Source organism: Sabethes cyaneus, chromosome 3 (genome assembly GCF_943734655.1).
Source record: "Sabethes cyaneus chromosome 3, idSabCyanKW18_F2, whole genome shotgun sequence".
Classification (NCBI taxonomy): Eukaryota; Metazoa; Arthropoda; class Insecta; order Diptera; family Culicidae; genus Sabethes; species Sabethes cyaneus.
Genome location: NC_071355.1, coordinates 138,746,680 through 138,761,068, shown reverse-complemented (window position 1 = coordinate 138,761,068; position 14,389 = coordinate 138,746,680). Strand labels below are relative to the sequence as shown.

General features: G+C 37.9%; 1 long non-coding RNA gene across 1 annotated transcript; it reads right to left on the bottom strand.

The window, feature by feature from the left end:
* Nucleotides 1-13,455: 13,455 nt before the first annotated feature.
* Nucleotides 13,456-13,772, bottom strand: LOC128744621 (uncharacterized). Its single transcript, XR_008412401.1, has 2 exons — nucleotides 13,670-13,772; nucleotides 13,456-13,600 (listed from the first exon to the last, which is right to left on the bottom strand). It is a non-coding gene; the product is annotated as an uncharacterized LOC128744621 (long non-coding RNA).
* Between the last annotated feature and the right edge of the window lie 617 nt (nucleotides 13,773-14,389).

Sequence of the window (14,389 nt, the reverse complement as noted above, 5' to 3'; positions counted from 1 at the left end):
CACTAACGTAGGGTAAAGAACTAGTTTTAAGCAGTCTAAGCGGGTCACTGATTGTTTTACCTTATTGCAAGCGATGGGTTGACTAAGTGGGGGATATCAGCATACCAATCTTCTTGCTATCTTTAGTTCTTCAAGCTGTTACCATTGGAAGACACTATTGTTGAGCTAAACTTTTGATTTTTCGCCTTCAAAGTTGGAGCGGTGGAACTAATTTTGAACACACCGTACCCATTTTCACCCGCAGGGTGCTGTTTTCAGCAATCCTGAAATCTGAATTTTTTTACGTCCCGTTAAAAAATCCCTCGAACTTTTCCCCCTATTCAGTAAGTTCGCGTTCCTATCCGCGACCTACTAATCGGCATCTGATGCGTAATCGGCATAGCGTATCGGCATATGCGTAAAATGCCATCTGTCTAAATTGTTTATCGGGGCATACACTCACCGCACCGTTCGACAAACGGTATTCGTCGTCTCTTTTATTCTCTGGTGTTCTTATGGGAAACTGCGAGTTTGACGTCTCACTCGCTGTTCATAAGGATGGTGGGAGAACAAAAGAGGCAAACATAGAAGTGCACACGATCTAACTTTAGAACAGTGTTGTCAAAGCAAATAACATTGAAACACATCGTTGCTTCATTAAATCACTGAGAAAATCTTCGAAAATTATTGAAAAAGCTGTCTTTTGTGTTGTTTTTAATAAAGAAAAATTAATTATGAACATACATTTCTCTTAAAAGTATTGAACCACGTTTTCACCATTGGAGGTTTCAGTTAATTTCAAACTAAAAAATCTTATTTCCAGAACCGAAACAGTATCTTGGCAACACGATAGTTCATCAGTTGTGCTGCAGCTGCTGCTACTGGTGAACAGGTTCCATCAATTCAGAATTTGTTTTCAGTTTTGTTAGAAAATAATAATACTTTCGGCTAGTGACAAAGCCTTAGATAATAGAAAAAAAGAGACTGAATAATATGGTATGTGACAATTGAGTGCTTGACTTTCAGAGTGGTTGTAATCAGTGCTGAAAATTTGATGAATTCGTTAGTAGCGAGGTGGCGATTGCTGAAGAGCAGCTGAAAAATGTACGTTTTTGGACAACAATTTTTAATTCATCATATTTCTTGTCGGAAACCCAGTAAATTGTGTTTGTGTGAACCAAATGTATGGTTAAGTGATTTGTGAAGATGATCCTATCAAAAGATTTTGAAAATATGAATAAAAAAGTGCATTTTCGGATCATTTATGTTCAACTGATTAAAATAGGTAACACTGCTTAACTCGTTCCTTACCCTACATTCAAGTTCACACCGTCCGTTTAGTGGTGGAATACGAACGCTATGCATAACACAACTGACAGTTTGCTCAGTCAGATGCCGATTGAACGCAGTAGAACGAATGCGTTCTAAAGCTTTTTAAGATTTTCGTTTCGATCAAGTTGCCTTTACTGTTTGGAGCGGCGAATGACTGCAAAACTCATGCACATTCAACTTGCGATCCCTTTTCAAGCCCTGCTCAAAAGACACATTCTCTCGTTGATCACGTTCCAATTTATCACGCGATCCTACATTCCACTCATCACTACGAATCCTGTCGCTTATTTTATAAAAATGACAAAAAGTATTCAACTAAATTTTTACTTTGTTATATAATTAAAGTTCACTGCTTAGTGAACCAGCCCACACTATTCCTTAACCTAACCCCCTGATACGCATCTTGCTTAGCAAACATGAATACAAGGCTTATCGTTCATTTCAATCGTAAGTTAACTTATTTTCGACTCTCACCCGTGGTGTGTTTAATGTTCCTACATATATTAGATATATTTATTAATATGGACTTGATATCATTAGTGATTTTATCGATGCCTATTTCATTTACATATCGGCTTCCTCGTTAACGTTTCATTCTTCGGTTGCCCTTGGCAGTTAACTTGGGCACTGTTCTGCGCCCATAACTGAACCGGTGACGATGAAACGCTTTGCTGCTTTTTGGTCAGCGAATCGCGATTGGAGATAGTGCATTCAGATAAAAGCGGGATTCCAATCAGAGCTGAAATAAATTATATTGGTTGTTTGTGCTCACCTTCACGGACATAAATTTAGAAATCAAGCGTTCTTAATTTGTTCCATTTCCAACTAAATAATCTTTGTCGGCCTGTCGAGGACAATGTCGTAAATTTAATGGCTCTCTCAAAAGGCGTATAGCACAAGAACTTTCCATACGCGGCATCCTGCAGTCTAATCGAATGCCTTTCTGAGCTGAAAAAAGCCCTGCCGTATCACCAAAATATGGACCGAAAAACTTCCGAAACCATTCGGAAAACGATAAATTACTACCATTCGAGGCGAACTTTATTTATTGCGCTTTGATATGTTTTATACCCGAATAAATAAAACTACACTAATCCCAGCCACACATCCGGGCGCATCCGATTGGCCGCGGCCGCCTCGATGTCAAATAAATGGGCACAGCAGCGAACGGTGTTCGAGGGTTCGATTTCAATCGGTTTTTCGTAATCACCACACGACACAATCGGCTCGAAGAGCCTGAGAACCGATCATCAGGTAATTTATTTTATGAGGCACGCTCACCAAAACTAACTATGTTTTCGAAAAGGGGTCTTTATCGTGCAGAAGATAGGACTTTTACGACTCTTGATGGTTTTTGATAATTTATTCACAGATTCTCAGCTCCCCTGCCGTAGCCTTTGAGCGGAAAAAAGAAATTGCCATTTAAGCGTACCTAAGACTGGGAAACGACAAGCGGCTATCATTAGTGTTGGGAGCTTTTCAGGTTTATTTTTTATCTTTCAGCACTAGAATGATTAATATAAAAATCGTTATAAGTAATTATAATTAAATCTTCTAAGACTGACAAACGAAAGCAGAATGAGACATCGCCGAAAGCATCGGTGCCACATGTATGTATATAGCGATACACATCTGTAATTTTTAGATATTTAGACCTTTATTCCTTAGAAGTGTGAATTGCTACTGAGCAACTGTTCAACTAAATTGGATCGAAGCACTAGCCCCGCAATTGTCTTGTACTCTAACAACTGAGTGCGAATGTCGCCATTAGATATTGCCTACTTATTTCAATTTTACGTTTAGAGATATTAAGAAACAAACTCTGAATATAAATTAAAAAGAATCTAATCAAATCCAACCTAGTTAGCGTTGATTCAACAAAAAAGTAAATAAAACAGTATAAAATTCTGGAATTGGCTTAATTCGCATTTTTCATGCATAAAAAATCTAACACGCTTATATTTTAATACACTTAAATTTGAGGCACTGCTATTAACCCCCCTATCAAGTGCTTTCAAAATAATGCCAACCCTCATGCCGTGCGCATCATTTATACCTGTCTATCCACCTATCAATTAAAATTTCCCGTTGCATGATAAGTCTGTCAACATGTCAACAAATCGAGTTATGTTGGTTCGCTGGTTGGTATTAATGCTGAAACTATACACGGTTTTCAACGTAGCAAATGCTTTTGAGTCACTCTTCTTGCAGAGAAACACGGACGGTAATACTAGCAATAACTGATTGGCATTCCACGGATGCACGGAGAATTTGCATGACAAACCGCATCTATCGTTCAGGGCTTTTTTCATGTACAGTGTGATATAGACATGTGAAGCAGGGGGAATTATGTCGAGTGAAACTGCAAACATGCTGTCAAACGTTGTCAAACGTCTTTACAGTTTCAACAATGACAAACAAGTGATAGAAGTGCACTAGCGTCCCCAGACATAATCAAAAGGTGGAGCGCCCGACCTTTCAAAAGATTATTTTAGCCTGGAAAATAGAGTAATCGTAGGATAGCGAATACTGTGGCCGGTTAGGTTGAAAACTTCGGGCTTTAGGATGGAATTGGATTTAAAACCAAAGTAGAAATTAGACTTGATATTTTACTTGAAATTGTAACTGAAATAGACTTGGACAATGAATTTGACTGAAATGAAATTTGAAATCAAAGTTGAAGTTGGACTTGAATTGGATTTAAAATTGAGCTCGACGTTGAACTTAAAATTGGAATTACATTTGAAATTGACAGGAATTACAGACATGAAATTGGAACTCAAATTATAGAAGAAATATGACTTGAAGTTAATTTTCTGTTCCCTTTCCAGTCTTTTTCTTTTCTAGTTTCCGTCTTTTCTAAATCTTTTTATTTCCTTTCCGTTTCGCTCTTCTTTTCTTTCAAATGCCCTGTTTTATCTTCTGTTCTGTCACGTTTATTCTGTTTTCGGCTCCCTTTTCCCTGTTACTCTCTATCTATCTTCTTTTTTTATCTCGTCATTGTTCGTCTTTTTCTTCAGTTTTTTTCTTTTTATTTTGTCCACTCCTCCCCTTTTTCCTTTCTCTTCACCTTTTTTGTCACATTTTTCCATCCAATTTCCCTTCTTCGTATTGTTTCATCTTTCCCCTTCAATTGCTCGTATGACCTCGTTTTTTTCATTACGCCGTTTCCTTTATCGTTTTTATCTCTCGCTAGTTTTCTTTTCTTGTCTAGTTTTCCCTATTTTTCTTAATGTCACTCTTTTACTTTTGCTATCCCGTCTATTTGTCTCGATTTTCCTTCTTTTCTCTGTCGTTATCCCTTTTTGCTCTCCGCTGTTTCCTTTTTCTTTTGTTTTACTGTTCCGTTGTTTGCCCTTTTTCTTTTTCCTGTCTTATTTTTTTGTTTTCTGTCTCGATAACTCCTTTTCCATTTGTTTCGTTTTCGTTTCTTCCGTTCTTCCTATTAGGCCATTGCCCAGTCCAGCCAAGTTTTTGTCACCCCTCACCCTTGGAAATTGGCTTGAACATTTGTAGGATATGAGTTAATTTTTTTTTATAAAGTCAATTGTCTGTGGGCTCTACAGCGTGAAAACTCGAAAAATGAGTGTACAAGTTGAGTTAACGCTTCTAGCACGAAATAGAAATGGAAGTTCATTTACATTTACATTTATTATAGTCAACAGATAAAGTATAATCCTAATGACAAATATCTATTTAAAACATATATGAACTAACCTAGCACAAACATCTTTTAAAACAACGCTTATTGTTTTCACGAGACACATTAAAATCAAACACTTCATAGCAGCTATTAAAAACCCGGCACATACTAAGCACTGGTTCGTGTAACCCATAGTTAGTTCTTGAATGTCGATTGACGAGAAAGGCGTGCGAACGAAGATTACGTCTTCTAGTGTTGATATCTAGGCGACTAAGCAATTCAGGACTATCGATATTTCCTTGAAGAAGATCGCCGACAAAACACACCTTAGCCACATTGCGCCTTCCTTCCAGCGGTTCTAAATTAATCAGCTTGCAACGGCTTTCGTAACTCGGCAGGTTACGTGGGTCACGCCAGCGTAGGTGTTGCAGAGCAAACCTGATAAATTTGATAAAGTTCAAACAGTGAAATTTCCGAAACTCGGCCAAAAAAATTTTCTTTCGTTTTCATAGATTTTTGCATGAAAAATAACAACGTATTTATTAAAAGCAAGAATTGATTTGGTTTTCACGTTTAAACTTCAAGTAAAAATGCTCAAAATCCATATTTTTTTTTGCTTGATTAAAAAATTCTCTTTGTTTTTTTCACCCCCTTTGTTTTTTTTCAGTGGCCTAAAACCGGAGGGACAAAAACTTTTTTAAATATTTGTAATGGCCTTACTATATCCTGGCTTACTTCCTTTTCTGTCACGCTCTGATTTTTGTTTTGTCCCGTTTGTCTTCCGTTTTCAGTTTTTTTTCTCGATTTGTCTCTTAATTTTCCGTTTTCTCTTTTCCTTTTCTTTCTTTTCTACCCAATTTTTCCATTCTTTGTTTCCATTTTTCTCCTATTTTGTCCAGTTTGTGCTCATTATCTTTCTCGTTTTCCTCGTTTTTTTCATCGTTTTTCGTTCTTTTCTCTCATTTTCCATTTTTCTCTTTAAAAGTTTTCCACCATCTTACTTACTTTACTTTTTCAGTGACAATCCGTTTTTCGAATCTGGGCCGAATTTAGGAGTTGTCTCCACGCTTCACGGTCTTGCCCATCTAGCATTTTTATATGTATAAAAAGTTAAAAATCAGCATTACGTACATATATACATGCTAATAAACGTATTTAATGCGGCAAAACTGGCATATTCGTACTATTTTGGAGGCGATATACGTGATAAGGAATAAATATACGCGTTTCAGCTATATAAGTAATTATATACGATAATATCCGATTAAGCCCGACTCGCGCTGGCCTTACGCCTCACACCCGAACCCGAAGCGCTGGCTTACGCCTCACACTCCGGAACATCAGTTGTCGGTTCTACCGGAACTCAAAAGTGGCCATTTGGAATTCTCTTCGAAACCATGGCAAATGGGGTATCAAATGACAGGATTTTGTAACACGAGCTCTTTAGAGCATATCTGGATGTATTTTGAGTCGATTTGGACATTCCGGAACATCCGGCATCGGTTCTACCGGAACTCAAAGGTGGCCATTTAGAATTCTCTTCGAAAATATGGCAAATGGCGTATCAAATCATAGGAATTTTCAACGCGAGCTCTTTAGTGGACATTTGGATGTTTTTTGAGTCGATCTGGATATTCCGGAACATCCGGCATCGGTTCTACCGGGCCTCAAAAGTGGCCTTTTGGAATTCTTTTCGAAACCATGGAAAATGGGATATCATATCTCAGGATTTTTCAACACGAGCTCTTTAGTGGACATTTGGATGTATTTTGAGCCGATTTGGGCATTTTCACACCCCATTTGCCATATTTTCGAAAAGAATTCCAAATGGCCACTTTTGAGTTCCGGTAGAACCGACAACGGATGTTCCAGACCGGTAAGGCGTAAGCCATCGCTCTACAGCATAGTGTTAATATCATTATTAGTGACTACAAATAAAATGGATAACTTTTGCGCAGTCAATTAGCAGATTTCAAGTTTTATTTGATCTGTTACTTATGACGTCAAAAAAAAATCCCTCCGCGATCTGGAATATTTCCGGGAAAATGAGACCATAATCCACCAGCATATTTTTTCATTAAAGGCCCATCTAATGTGGTTTTATTAAGACTAGTTGCATAAAAATCGAATGAAAATCAGTAGCGATAGAGCCAAAAGTGTAAATGAAAGTACCTTCATTTTTGATGTCGGGGACGTAAAGGTTAACTGTGGATTCACGGTGCAAACGTACGCCTTCTATGGTATAGTCAAAGTGAAAAAGTGAGTGTTTTCGGCCAGTTTTGTTGAGATTACCGAGCACTTAGATACATTTAGCAATAAACGATTGATTCGACACCATTCAGCGAAGCGAATTCATTTTTTATCCTCGTCCAAAATTGGTGGATCCACTGCTTGTCCATCATTCTCAATCGTTGTCCTGTTTCTGTTGGCCGCTTCATCTTGTTCAGCACTCAGTAGTACATCGAAATATTAGAGCATCAGATCATTTGATTGTTTACCCCTAGAGTTTACATTTCCTATTTGCAACCTTATACAGTTGGATTTCGATTTCGGCATGGTTCGATTTTGGCCACAAAAGTGTTCGTTTTTGGCAACACAAGATATTTTACTTCCAAAAATGTTCTTAAATATCAATCAGTTTCTGCATACATGCTTTGAATAACGAAGAAATTATGCCCTCAGTTCGTGAAAAAAAGTTATGTGGTTTCGAACAATAATATTTTTATTGCCGTAGGACTACGTCTTACCGCAGGGTGTCAATAACCTATTTGCACCGGACGGATAGCTCTTAGCGGCCTTTTTAAACATAAAATGGTTGCAATCGTTGATTAATGATATTTAGTCAATTTCTAAAGCATTTACATTAAATTTTTTCATATCGAAAAAGGGTCTCGATTTTGGCACGGTTTCGATTTTGGCAACATAGGCGACACGCATTTGTTGCCAAATTCGAAATCCTACTGTATTACGTTCAAAAATTATTTTCACATACAGACACATTTTGATAAGCATAGGAAAAAAAATCAACTTTGGATTTTCGGCTTTTCAGTCAGTTTTATATCTAAAACGGCCGAAAACTGACTGAAAAACCGAAAATCCACGATACAATATATCTCAGTCAATATCAATAACAAAAAAAATTCAACTATAAATCATCTGGAGTAATAGTATTAGGCACAACAAATTCTTTATTTTTCTGATAAAGTCCCACATCGCATTTTTGTCATACTAGCGGGACAAAAGTGCGATTTTGACAAAGCAAAAGTACGATTTCCGGTGGTCAAAAAGTCCGAAGTTCAATTTTATAAAACTACATTTTCGCACTTTTGCCTCGTCCATGAATCGCACTTTTACCCCGCTAGGCGCGTGGCAGGGTTCGATCAAATAATGGAAAACCGAAATATATTTTGTGATTTTTTTTTCACCGCATTTTCAAAACAGATGTTTGAGTAATGTGAAACGCTGTTAAAATTTATCGGCAAGTTATAACCTCCTGCGCTAGATTCAAGTTGTCAAAGTCACCCATCTATACCAATATTGTCAATTTACGCAAAGTCTGCACAGATAAACCGTTGAATCGCATTTTACCGCCATTGCATCTTGCCCCTTCTTACTCTATTCAGCTGTAATGGAAGGGAAACGTCCTGAACTATATTGCACATTAACATTTGGATTTTGATTGTAATTAAATAAACGCTTCCGAGTTGAGATATTCATATTGAACGAAAAAGTGCACAGAATGTAATTCAAGTTTTAATGAAAGAAACTAATGACTGGAATCATTCGACAACAAATCTGATCGAATGGTTTTAAACACAATGAACGTTCACAATCTAAAAAATCCATCAAATGTTGAGGGTAAATAAAACTGATAAATACCTTCATAACAAGATTGATGACGTGTCACGGCAAACAGAAACGTTCATTAACTGGAATCTTCAGTTCATGCTCGATTGCTTAGGGCTTTACAGATGTAGGTGATTTGAAAAGTAGAATTCTTAGACAAAGATACACAAGTCATAAATTTCTTGTCAGCTCTAAAAACACGCTACTGTACCGTAAACATATAAAAATTATTTCTGCGCATTTTTATTATACAAATACACAATTTTTTCAAAGTCGACTGTTTATTGGGAATTTCGAAGCCTACCTGACATGGTTTGACTCACAGTGGCACAGCCAATCAATCAATGTTCGATTAATAGTTCCAGTAGCTATTCCGTCTTGCAAGCAAACATGAAATTTCCGGTTGGAAGCATTCCATTTTGATAACATTCAACGTTGTTACATCGAGCAGTAAATCTGATAGCCCAGAAATTGATTGATTATCCATTCAACATTGTCTGCGCATATGTAATACTGGCATTAGGGAAGCTGATAAAGAAGCTAATTAATCTATATTTTTGTTTATTGCAAAGAGTTACAGTTGAAAGAATTGTTCCAATTGGTTGGTTGTTGGTTTTATATTTATTAATTATGCGATCTAGAAGTTTTCTTTCGTAGGTTTAGTAGTGCGCCTAAAAGTTGCGCGCAGCTCTGTTCTGGTTGCTCGCAGTCAAAGTATCTCTTTTACACTCACACGAAATCTCGTAAGAAACTGTCAACGCAAGAGTGATGAGAAAAGCAACAATATTTCTCTCTCGCTCATCAGCTGAATGCTAGGGTAGCTTGCTTCGTGTTTGCCCGTTCAAACATGGACAAATTTTTACAAACGCAATCAGCATTTAGATTTTATCATTTTCGGTTAACGTAAGACATTGTAACTGTGTTGTTTGTAAGTCTGTACATAATAGAACAAAATAAAAGTTATCTAAGCAAAGAATAAGAGCATAAACATAGAAAACTTACACGTGCTTACACTGTCAATAATACATGATTTACCTTTGCGCACAACTATATAAAGCTGAAAAACGAAATATTTTCTCGGGAAGCACAATATTTATAATACAGTAGCTACAAATAGTGACAACTAACGGGTGCCAACTAAAATTTTGGAATTTATTTCTCAAGCTGTCAAAAAAAGACAAAGATAGGTACTTGATGAAGATCTGATTTACTGAAATTAAAGATACATTGTTGAAAACAATTAGTAAACATTTAGAAATGGTCCGTAATCGGCGCCGTTTGATATCGGAACAGAAGTGTTGTACGGCCGTCATGTCAACTTTGCGAATCAATTCTTTTTTTGATTCTACCAATCAACTGTTTGCAATTCATGGCTCTCAAGTTATTTTTGTATACCAAGGAGCTCAAAATCCCGAAGGATATTTCGATTGGGCAACACTAAGGCAGATTTGTCGGGTTGTGCTTTTTGGGTGCAAATAAGATCGAATGGGTATTTAGGAATGATTGTGTTTTTTTTGGTGTAATGCGATGATGCTTTATCCGGCCAAAACACGTATTGTCCATCTGCATAATGTTTTTGTAGAAACGGGATTAAAATTTTCTTCAAACATTCGTTTTGGTACAATCCTTGATTGATAGCCAAACCAGAGGGTTTGAACCATGGCTTAGAAATGCCTCTTTCGGAATGTACAATAAATGCAATGTACGGCATCACTTTCGGTTCAAACTTATGTTTAAACTTATATTTTATGTTCGGAGATGCAGTAGACCTATCCATGGAATAGCATCGATCTTTTCCGGGAATGTGCGTTGAAAGAGGAAAGTAAATTTTGTCGTCTAAAACAAAGCATTTTCCGGAATAATTTTTTATCAACCAGCGGCATTGGGATTTCAGAGTCAACATTAGTCCTTCAGTGTATTCCGGGGCTCTTGTCTTCTTTCGGCATTTTATTCCATTACAACAACTCTTTTCAATGCTTGGCAGATGTACTGTTGGGAACAGTTTAGAACATTTTTTTGCGTCATCCCGTTGGCTCACGGAATCCTTGTTGTTGAAAAGCACAAGAAAGAGAACGTCGTTCTTCTGCGACCATTATTTTGGCTAGTCTTCCACTACTTTGCTTGCGAGTAGTTGTTGAGGATTTTAGAATATGGTAGGGTACGGGAAGGTATTTTCAGCCCGCTAAGCGGTAGCGTGAACAATATTCAGGAATTACGTTGAAACTATATCCATTCGAGACATGATTTTTATACCAATTGATAGAATAACATTTACTGAATATCGAAGTGCATTTTGGTCTTAATGATACGCTACTGAATTCGAGTTATAGTCGCGAGAAATTATGAAGTTGCTGCGGCTATTTTAGGCCCGAAAGCGCCTAAATAGTTGAAGCTGCCACATTTTTACTTTTAAAATGCTGTACCGTATACTTTTTGCCGAGATCTTTGTGATATTCGTAGAAGTGTACAACGTACTTGTGAAATGTTTCTTGTTTTGACGCCATTTCGAGCAAAACTTGACAAACAAAAACAAAACAAAAAATACTGGCAGAAAGAGGAGAGAGAGAGAGAGCTAGTACATACACACTCTCAATTCTCTCTAAGTTTCATTTGCGTCTGAGTTGGATACGTATTATATGGAAAACAAATAAAGCGTGTCATTAGGTGGAAATCCAGGATTTGACATAAAGATTGTCATCGGGAATACAAATGCACAGGTCGGGCGCGAAAAGTTCTTTCGCCCCGTTAGTGGTAGAGCAAGCCTCCATGCGACCACAAACGACAATGACGAGAAGCTAATCAACTCCGCTGCAGCCAGACGAATGGCTTTCTGTAGCACCTATTTTGCATAGCGGAACATTCGGAAGCATACCTGGAAACACTCTAATGAAAAGGTCTACTCTTAAATCGATCACATTCTGGTTGATGGTGGGCACTTTTCGGATTTCGCAGACGTGCCGTCCTTCCAGAGGCCAAACGTTGACACGGATCACTATCTCGGAGTAGGTAAGATCCGCGCCCGGTTGTCCAACGTATTTAAATCAAGACCAACGAGGAAGATAAGTTATCAACGGAAGAAATTGCTGCAGAGTACACTAGAAAAACTGATAATCGAATTGGTGAGCATGTTGTAAAGAATTTAAATGAACGGTAAAAGTACATCCACTATGCGTTCAGTACTACAGCGCGAGAAGTGTTGGGTACTACTGTTGCAGCCACTTTCAGTGAGCGGTGAGTGACAGCGAGTGACTAACGGGAAAAATTTAGCAATTGCCCACATGTTGATTGCAACTGATTGCAAACATGCTAGAGCTGTCGAAAAGTGATTTCACCGTCATAAGAAACGCCCGCACTGGGATCGCGTTCTTGCAGAGAATTACTTCTAAAGGCACGAGGCAAGGAGCTTCTTTAAAACGATTAACGGAACCGGCAATCAGACCGCTATGTGCAACGACAGAGACGGCAACTTGATTATCGTAAGATCGGAGGTAGCCAGCCATTGGATACAACTTTTCGATGTACTGTTGGATGGTGAATAAGGTGGAGCTGTCAAAAGAAACTGGGGAGGGAACGATTGAGGATGACGGACAAGCTGTAGATCCACCAACTTTAGACGAGGTCGAAAAAGCAACTAGAGAGCTGAAAAACGGCAAAGCAACTGGAAAGGACAGTATCCCCGCCGAACTTTTGTAAGTCGGGAGCGAACGGCTGCATACCTACAAATTGGTTGGAAGGTCTCATATGCCCTATTTACCATAAGGGCCATTGACTCGAGTGCAATAATTATCGGAGCATTACTCTCTACAATTCTGCATACAAATTTCTTCCTCGCGTCCCGTTTCATAGACTGAAACTGATTTGTTCATAGGCTTCAAGGCGGCGTACGGTTAAACGAAATAAGTTGTGGCGGATTATGCTTGGACATGGTTTTCCAATAAAACTACATAAGCTGATCCGTGCTACCCTTAACGGTTTAAAATATAGTGTCAAAGAGTTAGACATCGGACTCGTTTGTGATGTTAGATGGTTTGAAGCAAGGTGGCGGGCCATCGAATTTGTTGTTCAACATTGCATTGGAAAGTACTATTCGAAGGGCAAACGTGCAGAGAAACGGTACCATCATCACGAAATGTTACCTGCTCCTAGGATTTGCACATAACATCGATATCATTTACTCTGTTAGCTATTTACCCTAGAGCTGGGGAAGAATGGTACGGTATATTGTGAGTTTCATTGAAAGTTATCCACAGCGTAACTCAAAAATAAATATTCTTTCATGGTTGCCGGGTCGATTTTGATATTATTGGAAGAAATTAACAGAAATCATAAAATTTTAATAACGTTTGGCGACACAGTTATGTGAACAACATGTTTGTTTACAACATTCTGGCAACAGTTCTAGCGTGGTGTTTGTTTCAAGCGCGGTGTTTCCTTTAGAATGCGTTCAACTTTGGGCAAAGCTCCCAATACCCTTCTAGTTGTCTGTAAATAAGTTACAGTTAATTTGATTATAATTTACAACTACAAATTTGCAGGAGCCATTTCGTCTCACTATTCCTCAACAGTTGGGAAAAGGAGACGACGAGTAGTGCATATTGAGATACATTTTTGAATTCAAACTATATATAATAGTTGAATGAATGAATATATAATAGTTTGGTTTGTATAAATCCGTTTATTTTCACATGTTCATATTTATTCATGTAAAAGGCAAATTCTGATCATCCGACTTTGCTAGGCGAGAGTGCTGTCACAGTGTGTTACCACGTGTTGTTTGTTTCACTTTTCTCAGTAGAAATGCTTTATGAAAAATAGAAAAAACAATTTGATTGTCTTACTATTTTTATTGTTAACTTTTATTACTGTTACTTGTTACTGTTCCTGCTGTCTCACTGTTGACTACTTTCCCCCCTATGTGTTTCAATCAACCAGACAATCTGCATTCAATGCATTCTCCTACATTACTTTCTAGACTACTCTGACCACAGATTCGTGACGAGACGAGACGAAACCAGTAAACAGTAGTTATCAATAAATAACAGAGTGTCAGTTTATCAAGCCACTGGCTGCTGACCAAACCAGACTGCACCGCGGGACGATCACCAAGCAAACAAATAACGTACACGTCGTCCAAACTGTCATTCATCGACTTTATCGCTCCGCTTTGGATATGCATATAAAATGGAACAACTCGCGACAGCCGCACACCTTGAATAGTGCTGGGTTTATTAAAAATTATTTATACCCAATGCGTACACAATTTATTTACCGGCCAAGCAGCCAACATAGGTTGACATCATAAACAGACACCACCCTGAAATGTGGTAACATAATATCGGATTTGTAAAATGAAATTCGTTGATAAATCAACAGTTGTGCCACAGACAAACAGACATAACACTCGTTTTCCATACATCGTACCGATTAAACCGTCATTTCAAAATTGGGCTTAGTTGGGAATGTCTCCATTTTGGTCTAAGTGGCGCTTTTTGACGAAAGAAGGGGAATTCCCCATAAAAAATACTTGCTACTTCGAGGGATACCCATATTGTTATTTGATATTTGGGAATGCCGATCATAGATGGTGCT